The sequence below is a fragment of the Lepidochelys olivacea genome (genome assembly GCF_965140295.1).
Source record: "Lepidochelys olivacea isolate rLepOli2 genome assembly, chromosome: 10".
NCBI lineage: Eukaryota > Metazoa > Chordata > Testudines > Cheloniidae > Lepidochelys > Lepidochelys olivacea.
The window spans coordinates 49,542,266-49,559,859 of NC_140420.1; the positions used below are offsets into that span (position 1 = coordinate 49,542,266).

Below are 17,594 nucleotides of genomic sequence, written 5' to 3' on the forward strand. Positions count from 1 at the left end.
ATTATGATATGATTGTGTAGAGTGCATATTTGGTTACTTCTTTTGTCTATTCATTAGAGATTTGATTAAACAAAGGACAAGAGTTACATTTTTAGATGGCATGATTTGAAATGCTGTGGGTCCTGATAGATGCCAGAACAGTAAAAGTAAATGTCACCAAGGCCCAAAAGTGGATTGGAGAACAATCTCTTTATAGGCCAGTCTGCATCATTCCACCTGCATATGCCATTACTCCCTATATTGGAAACACTTCTTTACCTGCTCCTAATAAAGCTGCATGTGAAGTTTTGTGTTACACTTATGCAATGACAGTTTCCAAAGAGACAGAGAGAGAGAAACAGCAAACCTTATAGGCTGCTGCATCTGTAAGTCATGGGGCGCAACTGGGAACACAGCTTGACATAACCATACCAGAAACTTTCTTTCACAGCTCATTTTCTCCATCTCTCCCAGGTACATGGCAAGTGACAGACCTATCTCCCACTTCACAGATCACCAGACATGCTCTACATATTTTGGACTTGTGATTACATCAGAATTTCAGCTTTTATTTTAATATGGAGATGTCTCAGGTGCCTTTTTATATCTTCTAGCTCTGATGGTTGCAAAGAAAAGCTTGAAAACATGAACTGAGTGTAAACATAAGCAAAGCAACAATAGCCTTGTGAGTCTGAAGACTGCACAGAACAACAGCTCTGAGAGGTGTGAAGTGTTCCACTGGTTTTAGAGTTAGCATCATACTGAGATTCATGGGTCTGGCATATCCACCCAAGCAGATACATCCGAGCTGCTGGAGTGAGTACTACTAGTACCCTGATGCCTCCTTTTTCTTCATGGGATAGAAAGCATGCCTCAGTAGCCAATCCTGAGTAGAAGGGGGACCCATGCCACTGTCCCTAACTTTTGTGGGTGGGGTTGCTAGTGGATGGAGCCACAGGGGCCCAGAGTCACAGTGTGCCTAGAGCTCCAGGATGCCTTAATCTGGCCTTGCTCATATGGTATTGACTAGTCTGCTAGTCTGGCCCTGTAAATCAACCCTAGTTTAGCATTTACTGATAGCATGCTAAAAAACAAAAAACCAAAAACAAATAGATAAACAGTTTTGTGAGGCTAGAAATTGACATGCCATTAGGAGTCTAAGGCTTTGAAAGAAAACCAAGAGAATTCGTGAAAGAACCAAGCTATGTTCACAGTGGGGAAATTGACAAAAATTTCCCATCAGTTCTAACAACGGCTTAACTGAAGAAGCATGAGCTACAGCATAAACTGGACTCCAGCAGCCACATCTGTTTTAAACATCGCTTTAGTTAAAGTTGCTGAAAAACAGTCTCATTGAAACACTGTAATACTGGGTTAGGCTGATAAAGCCCTACTTTCACTCGGCTTCCAATAGTTCTGATTTTTTTTTTTTTCTTAAAAGAAATTTTCACCAGGATAGACAAGGCCATATTGGCCAAAACCCTCTATTGCACCAAAGACAACCATCACATTAAGGAGACAAAAATCAACCAGACAGGAACGTCTGAACAATTTTAGTACCTAGGAAGTAAAAATGGATTAGGTCACAGGAGAACTAAGGTAACAAGCATGAAGAACATTCATGTAGCAAGAGTCCAAACAGATCTTCAGCAAAGTTTCTTAATGCGTGCAATTTATTTCTATGTTACAATAGAGTGCTATTAACTATTGCTTCCATTACATAGAAATTGTGATTTAGAAATACAATTTCATTCAACTAAGAACTGTTCTAAAGAAGTGGCATTACAATTATTTTGTACGTTTTTCCCCCCCGAACACTAACAAAGATCACCAGCACATCAAACTCCCCTTTTTCAACACAGTGAATGAATAAAAACTGTTACGACACTTCTGCAATATTTAAGAAAAGAGGAATTTTAAGCTTGTTCACAATTCTTTCCCCCTATTCCACAGTTCTTGGGTTCCTTTTTAAATAAAAAACTGCCACTTTTCACCAAAACGCCTTCACTTTGCCAGGACCTTCATACATATTGCTGTCATCAATAAGACATTTCTTGAAGTCATTCAGTTTCAACTACAGTGATTTTTCTTGCTTCCAGGTGGTGGCAATTCTTTAAGCTACAACATAGCCCATTTAATAAATATTTCAGTTGCTTCCTTCATTAGCTTTCTAGTGCCTTAAAGGCACATTGTTGGGTCTACAGCAATGACACAACTTATTCTATTTACTTCCTTACAAAACCCCCCGACCATTTTTAGTCACAACAATTCCAAATACAGTAACCAGCACTATTTTACATTGGTTCTGTTTACTGTATGTTGCATAAGAAATACAATACACAAAGCTGAAATCAATCAACTGATGTCCACTATCAATCTAGTCTCCTGAGAAAGAGGAGAGGGAGTAATTTGTTACCATGTACTATATCTTCACTTATTTATTTATCTGAGGACATTATAAATAAAGACCTCCATCAACAAATGGAGGTTTTACAATAGTTTAATGTCTAAAATCTAAGATTTGTGGGAAATTAATGTTCTTTTGGTTGGGCAGACGTTTTCTAAACATTTGAGTGTGAAACCAAAATAGTCCAACTTTCCTGGAAGGAAAAGCTATTGCTGAAGGGGCACAAGATTGGTGCAGAGATATGAAGCTTTTCACTTCTAGCTAGAGCTGAGCAAATAATTGAGTTTTGGTTAGGGGAGGTGAATTGAAACTTAAAACAAATTGGTTAGTTTCAAACCAAAAAGTGAATTTTTTTTTTTGGTTTATAACCAAAAGAACCCATTATTTAAAACTGAAAAATCCTACTCCCAAATGAAACAAAAACACAAGTCAAAATATTTTTGGGTGTGGAGGGGGGAAACCCCTTCATTCTGACTGTATTTTTGATCGAAAATGAAGAGTTGGTTTTTTTTAGCTTTTCATTCCATTTTCAGGTGCTTTTTAGTTTCTAAATAAATGTAGCCAAATTTCTAAACTAAAGTAATTTCAAAATGGTCAAAATACCAATTTCTAAAAAGTCAATTTTTTCCAGCTGAAAAAATTTGCCTAATTCTACCCAAATTGAAGAAGTTTTGGTGCCCCCAAAATGTTTTTTATAACAACTTCACTATTTGCTGAAAAAAAAAATCATCTAGCTCCACTTCTATCCCATTAAATTAGTTCAAATCCAATCCTGACTGGTGGTCGCCAAAGTTATAGCTATCTGATGGCTATTCAGGGGCCTACTTGAAATAAGACAGCAGTCTCATGGAAGTCCCTAACAGACATATCCACGTCACACAACCCTCTTCTCCTCCATAACAATTAACACCCTTTTGAGAAGTTAGAGGGGTCAAAGAGTTCACTAAACTATGTAACAGAAGGGTCTTAGAGCAGGTCTATACTACAGGGTTAAGTTGACCTAAGTTACACAACTCCAGCTACGTGAATAATATAGCTGGAGTCGACATAGCTTAGGCTGACTTATTGCAGTGTCTATGCTGCGCTTGGTCAACGGGAGAAACTCTCCCGTCAACTTACCTTATGCTTCTCGTTCTGATGGAGTACCAGAGTCCACGGGAGAGCAATCGGCAGTCGATTTAGCGGGTCTTCATTAGACCCGCTAGTGTAGACAAGCCCTTTAAATGAACTATAGATGATACAGTTCACCATTATCCTATCACCCTAAAAAAACCCTATGACTATACTGGTATTTATTTAAGTTCTTCACTGTTGTATCTCTAACACTGGAGGTGCAAATGTAGACTACGCATGAACCTTTCTACAAACATACCATTTAATGCTACCCAGAGTAGGTCTACATAACATGAGTAAAAATGCCAGCAGCCATCTCAGCCCTGTCTAGCTTAGTGGTCCCACTGGTGGAGGTGCAGCATTAGTAGTATAAAAAGATTAGATTTTTTTTTTTTTTTTTAAAAGGATGATGTAGCCAAGGACATAGTGGTGGTTCCTCCCAACCAGGATTGACAGTAAAACTTGTGCTACCTCTTTGCTCTGTATTTGTCCAATGGACAGAGATGAATGCAGCATGGCAGCTTCCATGAACATAAATTCATTTCAGAGTAGCAGCCGTGTTAGTCTGTATTCGCAAAAAGAAAAGGAGGACTTGTGGCACCTTAGAGACTAACCAATTTATTAGAGCATAAGCTTTCGTGAGCTACAGCTCACTTCCTCAGATGCATCTGAGGAAGTGAGCTGTAGCTCACGAAAGCTTATGCTCTAATAAATTGGTTAGTCTCTAAGGTGCCACAAGTCCTCCTTTTCTTTTTATAAATTCATTTAAAATCCTTAAAGGGAGCTAATTCTGAAGATGCAAACTACAGTGACTTCACACTTTTTGTGTTTGGTACCAACACAGGTATTGTGTTTGGTATCAACACAGTGCCTAAAAAAATTTAAAACTTCAAAACACACAAAAAGCACAAGCAAGTACTATACCACATATGAATTACAGAACCAAAACAATTAAGCTTAAATTCATACAGAAACCAACCACTGAAGCCAGGAGGAGATCAAAGTCAGCTAATCAAATGATGACAGAGAGGGCATTTCAAAGGGGCAGATCAGCTGAGAAACACCCCCATCCCTCCCAGTACATGTCTTCACTACAGAGTAGTAGCAATGCATTAAAGCGAGCGAGTTCTGAGCTAGGCATGCTTCAGATTTCTGTGTGAAGCCTGTGTTTCAACCAGTGGCAAGGCATGAATCCAGCTCAAAAGGAAATATCTGTACCTAATGTTAGCATGGATACAACTCTCATTCTGGCAAAGAGGAAGATGACGGTGTGAGACATAGTGGCACCCCACTCACCCACTTTTTCAGGATGAATGAGCTTGCCCTAGCAAGTGAGGAGAGTTATGATATAAATTTCTGAAGAAGTTAAACCTTAATTTAAAAAAATATATATTGCCAGCCATTATAGTTGCAAAGAGACTTCCAAACAACAAATGGCCTTTGTAAGTCTGCAGAAAGATAGCTCAAGTGACTCTGCTGCAGATCATAGAATCATAGAAGTGTCGGACTGGGAGGGACCTCAGTAGGTCATCTCGTCCAGTTCCCTGCACTCAAGGCAGAACCATATAATAACTAGACCATTCCTGATAGGCAATTGTCTACCATGTTCTTAAAAACTTCCAATGATGGAGGTTACACAACCTCCCTAGGCAATTTATTCCAGTGCTTAACTACCCTAGCACTTAGGAAGTTTTCCCTAACGTCCAACCTAAACCTCCTTTGCTGCCATTTAAGTCCATTGCTTCTTGCTCTATCCTCAGAGGTTAACAAGAATAATTTTTCAACCTCCTCCTCGTAACCTTTTACATACTTGAAAATTGTTATCAAGTCCCCTCAACCCCCAGTCTTCTCCAGATTAAACAAACCCAAGTTTTTCAATCTTTCCTCATAGGTCATGTTTTCTAGACCTCTAATCACGTTTGTTGCTCTCCTCTGGACTTTCTCCAATTTGGCCAAATCTTTCCTCAAATGAGGCACCCAGAACTGGAAACAATACTCCAGCTGAGGCTTTATCAGCACAGAATAGAGTGGAAGAATTACTTCTCATGTCTTGCTTATAGCACTCCTGCTAATCCATCCCAGAATGATTTTTTTTTTCCAAGTGTTACACTGTTGACTCATATTTAGCTTGTGATCTCCTATATCCCCCATATACCTTTCTGCAGCACTCCTTCCAAGGCAGTCATTTCCCATTTTGTATGTGTGCAATTGATTGTTCCCTTCTTAAGTGGAATACTTTGCATTTGTCCTTATTGAATTTCTTCCTATTTACTTCAGACCATTTCTCCAGTTTGTCCAAATCATTTTCAATTTTAATCCTATCCTCCAAAGCACTTGCAACCCTTCCCAGCTTGGTACTGTCCACAAACTTTAAGTGTACTCTCTATTCCATCATCTAAATCATTATAAAGATATTTAACAGAACCGACTCAGGACCGATCCCCGCAGGATCCCATTCGATATGTCCTTCCAGCTGGACTATGAACCACTGATTAGTCTCTAGGAATGGTTTTCCAACCAGTTATTCACCCACCTTATAATAGCTCCATCTAGACTATATTTCCCTAGTTTGCTTATGAGGAAGTCATGTAAGACAGTATCAAAAGCCTTACAAAAGTCAAGATATACCCCATCTACTGCTTCTTCCCCATCCACAAGGCTTGTTACCCTGTCAAAGACAACTATTAGGCTGGTTTGACAAGATTTGATCTTGACAAATCCATGTTGACTGTTACTTATCACCTTATCTTCTAGGCCTCTAGAAAGGAGATGTTTGATAAATTTTCATAGCTATCCTTTCACTCTCCAGCAGCATGGCAAAGACTGATCAGTTTCACAGCTACTATTCAAAAGCTGGTGTGCACCAGTGAAACTGTCAAGAATGTCAATTTCAAGCACTTGCTGCTTAGAAAACAATTAGCCATAGAGGCATCCACTGCAAGCACTGGAGTTATTTCCCCTGCAACATACCTTCCCTTAAAATAAATAAATGAAAGTTGGGGGGATAGAGGTAGAGTAAAACCAGTAGTGTCTGGGAGAAAGATAATGGCACAGATTCTGGACAGAAGAAAGGAAAGATAGAAAGTTCTTTCTCCCTGCCACCCCCTTCTAACAGCTAGATGTAAATAAAACAGATGAAACTTATTTGTGGGTGCTAGAGACAGCTACCTAGTAGAAAATTCAGTATCCTCACCCTCTTCCCAACTGTTGGTGGGAGATGAACTGGGTTTCTTCCAACGTGTTGCCCCTGGGCCTCACTGTTGGTCAGCCCACACATCTCATCCTCCATAACCACCTCTGGGATAACAGAGTTAGTTCTCCAGCTAAAAAGTATCTTGTAATCTTTTCAAGCCCTGAAGTGAAGGACTTACGACAAAACTAAGGAAAGATATTATGGCTAAAGTCAAGAATTTGGAATCAGGAGTTCCAAACCCAGTTCTACCAGACTTTCAGTGTAATACAGGAAAGTAATTCTCCCTGCCTCAGTTTTTCCAATCCTAAAATGAGGATAATCTTTAGTGTTTGCAAAGCATTTTGTAATCACTGTGTAGAAAATGCTTTAGAAAAGCAAATATTGTTAATGCAGCCAGTCATCTCTGCTAGGAATTGTTAGAAAACATTAAAATAAACATTAAAAAAAAAGGCATTAACCTTTCATCTTGAAGTAGCAGCCAAATAACGTGTTGCCATGCTTATCTGTGTCTGCTGCAGTTTCCTAGCATTTTAAATAACCATCATAATCAATTAAATAAATATCTATTTTCAACATGCTGTTATATATTCTCAGGAACCACACACCAACATTCTAAAGTGACAGTAAGTGTTCTCTCACTTTCTAGTCCCAGCTCTATGGTTGATTTGTTATGTGGCCTTAACCAAGTTAATACTCCTACGTGCCTCACTTTCCACATCTGTAAAATAAGGATAATAAGGGTTTGAAAAATTTACCACCTACTAGCAAGTGGTCTAAGCCTACCACCCATACACCAGTGAGAAATATGCTTGCCCTCCCTCAGCAAATTTCAGAGGCAATGCCTCGGTAAGAAGACCAGCCTCCATCTGCTGGTAAGGTGAGTGCCATCCCAGTCTTTCAAATTGGGCTCTAGATAGGTGGCGTTTGATAAATCTAAAGCTGCTTCTTGCTTCCAGCAGTTCCTTTTCTCTCTCTCCCTACAAAGTTTCCTGGCTGCTATGAGGGGGTGGAAGGATGTATTTTTACCCTTCCGCAGCAAGGTAGGTGCAATTCTACTACTTCACTTCTCCTACAAGCACCTGCTCATAGCTCTCCCAAGCAGAAAGAACATGGCACCGACATCATTCTCATCTGTTTTACTGCTGATCCATTGGTCCCTGACAGTAGCAGTCCATTGGTCCCTGACAGTAGTAGTGAAACTGACTATTCTTGTCAATTGTATTCTGCAACTGCTGAGCTCTGAAAAAGCCCAAAGAAGTCTACCTGAACATTTAAGAAGACTGTTCAGGTTTGTTAGACTTTCTTTGCAAACCCAAGGACTAGAAGCTTAAATTCTACAGGAACTAGCAGTTAAATCTCCCCAGTCGTGAAATCTTGCAGTTTTTAGTATCAACTACCTATCATCTCATAGGACAGTCCAGGTTTATGGAGTAAAGAAATTAAAGGACCACCAACACTTTTGCCCCTCTTGTGCCTTAACAGATATGGGGGTTGTATGAGAAGAGGCCCCAGATGTATTTGACCCTCCTTTGCCCTCCAAACCCTCGTCCCCACACGAAGCCCTGGCTCCCCATTCTAGAGATTACTCCCCGATTTCCTTTGGTGTCTTGTGGAGATGGGGGCTAGGAAGCCCAGTGGCTCATCCCCTCCTCTCCCGTCACAAGAGAAGCGAGTGGGGAGTTGGGGCTGAGATTGAATAAAGGCTGCTGGGGCTGGAAGCTGGAGGAAGACACGTTTCCCCTGCCCCACCTCCTGCTGGGGTCTGAGTGCCGAGGCAGGCCCCCCTTCCCCTAGGAGCCAGGGCACGGGGGTGTCCCCCGCCCCAGTGAAGCAGAGAGGCCCTCACGCACCGCACGAACGGGAAGATGGGATACGTGGGTCTCGGAGCTTCCCAGACCTTCTCTACTGACCTGCCGCAAGATGGCTTTCCTGGAGGGGGTCCCCCTACGGAGCGCAATCCCCTCACCCCACTCAGGCTCCTCCAGCCTCAAACACATACACACACAGCCGCATTACCCTTCCCTTTGCCCCGCACAGATCTCTCCGCCCCCTCACACCCTGCCTCCCCGGTCCTGCTCCCCCAGTAGGAAGACTCCGCAAGGGAATCGACAGCGGGAGCAGAGAGAACCGCTCCTCTCGCTCCACCGTTGAGGCCGGAGAAAGGAAAGGGGGCAGAAAGCCAACACAGAACTATTTGATCCGGCTGGCGGCAGTATACCTTGTCGTGCGTGCCCTGTGACGTAATACAAATTTTAAAGGGACCGGCGGGGGGGGGTGGGCGCAATGCATGCTGGGGATCGTAGTTTCCCCTTCTCCAACCGGCTCTGACTACACCGTACTGGGAGCATCTCTCAACAACCCGATCATGCCTATCCTGCGGCGCCACGCCCTTTCCACCATTCGAGCCAATCGGCGTGCGCTTTGCGCGAGAGCGCACTTATGGCTCGGTCTCCCGTGCGCTCGGGAGCGCGCGAGTGTCTAGATTCTCCTTCCTCCGAATGCGTAGTAGAGAGAGTGACGGTTGGTGCCCCGCGCTGGGGAGGGGGAGGGGGAGGGAGAGGGAAGGTTAGTGTCGCGCGCGGTGGGGGGCGTGGTCTCTGGCTGTGGCCGGCCGCTGGTAGTAGTTAGTTGTCTGAGTCAGTCAGTCGGTGGGTGCCAGAGTCGGCTCCTCCTCGGGGCTCGGCGGCAGCTGAGCTGAGCCGTGACGAACGAAGCCCTCAGCCCCGCCAGTTTCTGGGGCCCCTTAGAGGTAAGGGGACAAGTAGAGCATGGAGGGGGTAGTTAAAGTGACTTAGGGGACATTTAAATGTCCCTCCGACAGTCTTAGCCCTTCCACTTGAGGGGCGGGGGCAAGAGGGGGAGGGGCTGACCCGAATGGTCCTTCTCCCGTGGAGGAGACAAGAGGAGAGGAGCTGTGGGGTGGGGAGTCTTCCGGGGTGGGGAAGTTATTTGTCCCCTTTAATCGTGAAGAGGGAAGTCTGATGGAGGCGGGAGGGAAGGAGGAAGAACCATTCAGGGAAAATGAATGGTTTCCCCTCTCCCGTCATGGCTCAGATTTCTTCTACAGGACGCCTCCTATGTTGGGGTGTGGGGTGGGGGGCAGTAGGAAGGAAGGAAGAGCCCTATCTCGCCTGCTCACTGGATTGGTGGAGTAGAAGGAGCAGAAATACATTGGGGAAATGGCTGATCAACTTTTTTTGACATCCCCGTCTCCTGGGGGATGGGGGCAGGGAATTGAGGGAGAATTGAAGATACAACAGCAATGAAGGATGCCTAATTATCTCTGTTTCCATCCTTCCGCAGCTCGGGATTCATTGCCTGTCTCTTCATTTGCCCCCTCCTCTTCTCTCCTCCTCCCTAACATCTAGAGTCCTAAGTGGATTCCTCAAACTTAAGGGAGAGGCGGAGCTGCTTGTTGCCGAGTAGAGAGGGTCTTGGACATAGCTAAGAGGCGGCAGCAGCTCCGTACACTCAGCCCGGATTGAGTCCATAGATCTCTCTCAACTGCTTCTTATTACAAACCAGTTATTTATTTGTAGGCTGGGAAGGCCAGGGCAGTTGCTACCTCCCTTGTATTTTTCAAATTAGAGGTATCCTGACACTAATTTTTTAATAAAGAAACTTAATTTTTATTTCTCTGTGTATATATGTTTTGCATTTTCAGCATGCTCCTTTGCTAAATACGTTGCAACACAGTTTACCTCAGTCTGCAGTTTTGAGATTTTTTTGGGCTGTTTGTCTATTTCCACTTTCTAGGAATTTTACAAGTAAAACATTGCTGCAGACTCCAGTTTATTTCTACTCCTCACAGACCCTGGTTTCCTCTCGTTTTTATTATCGTATATTACTGGCATAAAGAAAATGAGATTAAAACTGTTAATTTACAAATACCAAATTATTTTCTACATTATATTAAGCTTTTCTGTTTTACTATTCTCTTTTGTCCCTTATTTTGGGATTTGGCAGATTGATCAGTATGGCTCTGTCTCTCCTTATCTTTTCTACTGTTTTACCCGAAGGTTGAGCTGGGACCAGATATGAAGGACTGAGAAGTTTATTCATTAGAATCTACTTTGTAATACTGGGTAAAAAAAGGTGTTTATGTAGTGCAGCGATTATCATTATTTACTGAGCAGCTGGTATCTGACACAAGATGGCCATGCTCTTTTTGGCTGGCACTAGAGAGAGGAAACATTCATTGGTATGCCTCCCAGCTTGGAGTTGATCAGGGCCTCTTCCCTAGAAAGATTGCTTCTGTTTATATTAGTTATATTTTGGATGCTTCTTTTTGTAGAACTGTGCACTTTGATCAGTTTGTAGGACTCTGAAGTTTCTTCTGTTATTGTAGATGTTTTAAGGGTTGTCTCATGTCTGTTAAAACACTTCACTCCTGAATTTGTGATCCCATGTGTCTAAAAATGTCACTTTACAGGATAAATAAAATAAAGAATGAAAGAATTCTTTACAAAATACTAAATAAAACAGTTGCTGTAAGATCCAGAATTGAGGTCTTGAGACATTTACTCCAGATTTGATGGAATTCAAATTCTATAGTTAAATGAAAGTTATTTAAAACTGGTTGTCCTATAATTTAAAAAAAAAAAAAAAAAGCCTGTCTCTGTTTCAAGTTAGATTCATTTAGTTCTGCGTGGCTATATTTGACTGATGAATTGACTTTTGTCCTCATTTGGATAGATGGTTTGATTCTGAACAATACAGTAAGAAGGCATTTATATTGCTGAACATTTTGCTTTGTAACTCTGCCTTAGGTTTAACATGATTAGTTAGAGCTCTTCACCTGATTCCATATTAGCTTACAGATTTTTGTTCTGCAAACTAGCTACTGATGATTTCTCCAGACAAAGCGTCTGGCAAAGTTAGTGCTCTAGCGTGTGCTACAGGAAAACCTCATATTGCTCTCTGCAGTGTTGAAGTATGTAAGAAGTGAATTATCCACTTTCCATGAGTAACTTTCCATGAGTAATCCTACATACTTATTTCATGATGGGGTTACCTTATTGTCAGAGCGTCCTTATGGGTAGCTCCATTCTCTGACTTCCCAGATTACTACTTTTAAATTGTTTGGCTTATCTTGACTCTGGGTGACTCATTCACACATGAACTGCAATGGCAGGTAGTGTGTGTTTTTTAAGATATTGGGCAGAAGATATAAATTTAAACCAAGAGATGAATCTAGTGACCTCAGCAAGTTTAATTCTAGATCTTTACTGATGCTGGTCAGTTTTACCTCGCTACATTAAGCGCAGAAATATGTTGTTAATATTATGGATAGTTTCATTCAAGGACAGAAGCCATTAGATTTACTGCATATTTGTTTAACAACATATTATGTTGTTATACCGTTGTGTTGAAAAGTCACAATGCACTAAAGTTTCCATTCAGTACATTTTATGCTTTTTTTTGGGGTGGGAAAGGGGTATATCTGTGGAAAGGACCATTCCACACCTTTGAGCTTATGCTCAAATAAATTTGTTAGTCTTTAAGGTGCCACAAGTACTCCTTTTCTTTATACCTATTTCTGGATACATAACTCCATATAAACCCTTTTTAGATTTTATTGATTAAATACATAATTATTTTGCATATGCTTACCAAATATATTAATTATAATCAATTTAATACATTAGGAAAGAAGGACATATTTTTGATCTAACAGAACTTTAATGGTCTCTTGTGTAATCAGGGCAGTCAGACCTTTGACATTAGCCACACAATGATCACAAGTTTTGGTTTGGACTCACAGATGTTAGTGATTGCTGTTAAGCATCTCTGTCATGTTAGGAAACATATGTACACAAAATAAACATACGATCAAAATACCAAGATATAACATGATCTTTTTTCTTTTTCTTTTTCTCTCCTGTGTTGTTCTTTCATTTCTGCACCTATGCCTTTGTTCTGTCCTCTTTCTTTTGCGGTCCTTTTTGGTATTTCTTGCCCCTTTTATGCCCTCCTCTCATTCCCTGTTTAAAATTAACCTCCCATTAGTACTTGTACTCATTAGTACTGGAAAGGAGTACAGAGGTACTCATGAGCCCCTCCGCATTGCCTCCTAGTCTGATGGGAGCTGCTGCTTTGACTCCTTTTTATCTTTCCTTTTCTTCTATCTGGCCACATGCTGACAAGGTTGTCTTTCTGATGGTGCTGACTGGGTTGTCATCTGTCTTGTTTTGCACATGTGACTGTTGGATTCCCTCTTCTCCTAAGGCCTTGACAAGAGGAGCCCAAGATTTCTAAATGAATTGTTAAGCCTGGTTCAGACCATAGGTCTACGTACTATTAGCTTCCACATTTACTCCGGCTTCCTGAGCTGTTATGCCTGATGGAATCCTGCCGAGCTGCTCCCTCATATGCAATCAGAGTCACAGCAAACATTCTGACATGTCATTGTATTTTGTTATTTTGCTATAGATGTAATGTTGAGAGAGAATCCGTCACACAGAGAAATATTGCAAATGTAAACACTGTAAGGAAATTTCTTTATAAATAAAGAGATATTTAAAGACAAAAATGAGATTAAAATATCTGATCCGGAATTATAATAATAATGAAATGTTTTATTCATTCTCTAATGAATTACTGTTATATATTGTCATTCTCACCAATTCTTTACCCTCTGAAAACATAATAATAGCACGTCTTAGCATTTTTTGGTTTGTGTCTTAGTTGGAGCAAAGTTCTAAACGGATACAGTCCAGTCATATTAGTCCCAAAATGTAGTGTTTATTGGGGGGGAGGAGGTGAAGGGAGTCCAAATTCTTTCCAGCTACATAAATTAGATAGCCTAAAGGTTTTGGGGAGGAGAAATTCATCCCCAACACAGCGCTCAGGCTGAAACAGGTTGTAGTCCCTCCATGCGATTTAGTTAGTGCATTGGGCCATTGAAACTACACCTTCCTTGGCCATCCCTCGGCCTTCCTGATCCCATCGTTCTGTGCTGGCCCATGTGGGGCTGGCACAGAGACCATTTCTGTGGCCCATAGGGGATTTACAGGCATACTTGTGTGGGTCCTGTTTAGAGCTTAAATGGATGAATTTAATGCAATGTTAACAGAAATGCTTTCATGATTTCCCCACCCTCCTAAATATTCTTGTATAGTAATGAAAACTCAGACTCCACAGCAGGAAATAAAACTGACTAGTCTAGTTTAATTGTCAAAGCTGAGTGAAATATTACAAGTAAACAGCATAAATGGTGAAGTAAAAATTAGACTTGTAAAATTATTTTACTTTAATATGCCAGAGATGTTGGTGACACAAGTAAAGAATTTATTTTTAATCAGTATCTTCAGCAGTTCTATCTAGTTGTCCAATATTATAATTGTGTATCATAATAAAAATAAATTGTGGTTTGGTGTTGCTGGTTTACTGTAACCACAGACTGGCTGATTAGTTGAAATGTGCATAAAGCCAAGCTGGGCAGAGGGAATGTTTCTGAAGTTAGTATCTTTTTTGTAAAGACCCATCTACCATACACAATTTACCACATTAGGGGGAGAGGTTAAAACAGCAGGAGTGCAAATATTATAATGTGGCCTGGTTTTGCCTGTGTAGATGGGACTAAGTTGGCTTATATTTACAGAACTGTGCTATGTTTCTGAAACCCCTTCACCACTGTTCTGCACCCTGTGTGGTTATTTACACCAGTATAAAATGACACTAAGTCAGGGTGGTTGTGTTTTACACCCATTTTGCATTCAGAATATGTGAGGTAACCATGAACTGGACTCCTCTTCTGAGGGCTGATCTGTACTAGAAAATTAGATCGACCTAGTTACATTGCTCAGGGGTATGAAAAATTCACCCTTCAGAGTCTTAGGCCAGGTCTACGCTTACAAGTTTACAGAGGCAATGCTGTATCGGTACAGCGATGCCCCTGTAAGAGCGCTTTTGTAGCTGCCTTATGCTGACGGGAGAGTGCTCTTTTGTCGACATAAAATCAGCTCAGCGAGAGGCAGTAGTTCTGTCGATGGGAGAGTGTCTACTTCCAATATAGCGCTGTGCATACAAGCACTTATGCCGTCAAAACTTATGTCGCTCAGGGGTGGGGTTATTTTTCATACCCCCGAATGACAAAAGTTTTGCCGATACAAGTGCTAAAGTAGACATGGCGTTAGTTAAGATGACCTAAGCCGCAGTGTAGACTGTGCTCGGTTGATGGGGGGGAAAAAATAATTGTTGTTCTTGTTGATTGAGCTACTGCTTCTTGGCGAGATGGATTTACTGCAGTGACTGAAGAACTCTTTCCATCATTGTAGTGACTGTCTACACTACAGAGGTGCAGTTGCAGCATTTCCACTATAGACATGCCATGGAGGGACTGTGTTATGATGCTGCAGTTACCTTTTATGAGAGTGCTTGTAATCTGGATTGACTCTGGCATCAGCCCTAGCAAGGCATCTATCCACACAAACTCTACACCCTTGCAAGTCTCAATGAAGTCAGTCGAACCACCACATGGACGGATCCCTTACCAAGATCATGGCCCATATCTGTGATGTATGGGCCTAGTTTTCAATGAGTTTTTTGAATAACGTTGGTATGAGACTCTGACAGGTTGCAGTTAATATTATTATTATAAAATTATGATGGTGCCAAATGGGCAACATTACAATAGCTGCAGCTGTACTTTGGTCACTAGTGGTATACATCTGTGATCAGTTAGGTATCTTTTAAAATTAAATAAATATTATAAACAGTGTGGGTGAGGTAATCTCTTTTATTGGTTCAACTTCTGTTGGTGAGAGAGACTAGCTTTTGGTTTTCTGCTTGGTCCAGTAACAGAGATTACCTCACCCACCTTGCCTCTCTAATATCCAGGGACCAAGATGGTTACAACAACACAGCATATTATAAAAAGTATTTAATAGCATTAATCTGCTATGCATATATTAAAAATCTTTAAAATTTTTGGTTATTTCTTATAGGGTTTATTATTTTAATGGTCAGGGTTCTTAGATCTGGGGATATCTTATTTATTGCATAGAATATGCATTTTTTTCCCACCTTTTAGTGTAAAAAAGGGTAACAAAATCTTTAAAAATCCTTTCCAGTCATATATCTTGGAGATAGTCAAGTGGACTTTTTGAATAATAATTTCTAAAAATCCTTCTGATTATATGCCATGTTTCATTTGAGAGCAAGGCCTCAAGATTAAGTTATAAACTCAAAATCTGTTGTCAGCAGTTACATTTTAAAAAACAAAAAGATGAAATAGAGTGTTGCTGACAGTGCTGATTTCAAGAAGACAGATCAGTGTCATGGAAATTTTAGAAATGCAATAAATGGATAAAAAGGAAGTCCATGATCACAATGCAGGCTGCTAACAAAACTTAATAAGATGTGATCTTTTAGGCACCGGTTCAGCAAGATACTTAAGTACCTTGCTTAATCAGGATCTTAACTAATAGTCATGCTATTCCAGAAAATGAAGTGACTAGCCCAAAATTTGCAGAATAAACGCCAATCTCTAGGTGTTTAAAATTAAGCATATCTGGATTATTTCATAGTTTTGGAGGAGTTGCATATAAAAATAATCAGTGATGGATTCTGTTGGACATAAATAATCTTGTATCATATCTTTTAAAAGTCAGGAGCTAGGCAGTTTAAAATAACATGGTCTTCATTCTAAAATGTGCTGTGCTTGAGGAGCATTTCTGCCTACGTGTGGTTCCATGCAGTCCCGGGGTCCATACACAGGGAACTCATTGTAGGATTGGGGGCAGAGGAGGATACTAAACTGCAACCAAAATAGGGTGGGTGGGTGGGGGTGAGTGCATGTGTGTGTGTCTTTATATATACTTTTCTGGAGTCTATTGAGCACAATATCTCATGTTATCAGGAAAATCTTCATACAATCTGGAATACATCTCCATAAAGTTTGCAAATGAAAGTGTAGAAAATGGGGTCTTTCTACAGATAATACATTTTTTATGAACAAATGCAGACACTTTTTAACAGGACATCAGCTTAAAAAACATGCTTTTGCCTAAAACTTGTTTTCCAATTGTTGTTTCACTCCTACAATCTATATAACTGAAAGAGATTAGAGGGAAAATATTTTTCAATGTATTTATTGCGTGAGTCAATCAGTTTCTTCTGTTTGTGAGTTGTTGTTTTTTTTAAGCACAGCAACAAGGGATTTAAAAACAATTTTTAAAAATTGGAAAATGTTAACAAAAATTGTAAAGTAGATTTAAGGACATGTAATATTTGAAACTAATATTATCTTGTTTTTAAAAACTGCCTAGATTTCAAGTTGACAATATGCCTTTTATAATTAAATTAGCTTTACCCCCAATATGTTCTCTTTAGGCTAATTTGGCCTCCCTCCCACCTAATATCCCATTTGGATTAGACCCCAGTCATTCAGTGAATGTATTGCAAGCTCACCCTTGAGCCCACACGGAGCCCCGTTGAAATCACTAGCATCTCTATGCAGGCTCAGGTGTCTGGCCATGCAAGGCTATAGTGAATATACCACAATTGTTTAACAGTCTTTAATTTAGAGGATGTTTTAAAGACTGGATAAAAATAAATCTTCAAATAATATCATGTTAAAAGAGACAAACTTAGAAATATAGTGAGAACGTGTTTATGCAGGAGCCTTCCATTAAAAGATTAGTTGTTGTACTGTATTGTGCTATCCATTTTTGAAGCCAAACTTCTCACTGATTCTCTTTCCACTCCTCCCCTCATTTTCTAGGATGGATAGTACTGCTTAAGATTGCATAATGTGCTCTGTGTGTGTTTGAAGTCTGAAAGTATGTCTAGTGAGCGTGACTCTCTCTCTCTCTCTCTCTCTCACTGCCTAGAATGATCCATGGAGAAGATAAGTTTACTTAACAGCTTCTGTTTTCAGAGTAACAGCCGTGTTAGTCT

General features: G+C 40.6%; 2 protein-coding genes across 8 annotated transcripts in view; one reads left to right on the forward strand and one right to left on the reverse strand.

The window, feature by feature from the left end:
- Positions 1 to 8,715, reverse strand: part of HMG20A (high mobility group 20A) — a 71,218-nt gene extending 62,503 nt beyond the window's left edge. Inside the window, exon 1 of one of the 2 annotated variants that reach the window (XM_084641326.1) lies at positions 8,543 to 8,571. The gene's annotated coding sequence lies outside the window, so the exon portion shown is untranslated. Of the gene's footprint in view, positions 1 to 8,542; positions 8,572 to 8,602 lie in introns of those variants that run through there. The other variant, XM_084641325.1, reaches the window with a different exon arrangement.
- A 409-nt stretch (positions 8,716 to 9,124) lies between these two features.
- Positions 9,125 to 17,594, forward strand: part of PEAK1 (pseudopodium enriched atypical kinase 1) — a gene marked incomplete at its 3' end in the record, with an annotated part of 215,074 nt that continues 206,604 nt past the window's right edge. For 5 of the 6 annotated variants that reach the window (XM_084641721.1, XM_084641714.1, XM_084641718.1 and 2 more), the window contains exon 1: positions 9,308 to 9,441. Of the gene's footprint in view, positions 9,213 to 9,307; positions 9,442 to 17,594 lie in introns of those variants that run through there. The other variant, XM_084641715.1, reaches the window with a different exon arrangement.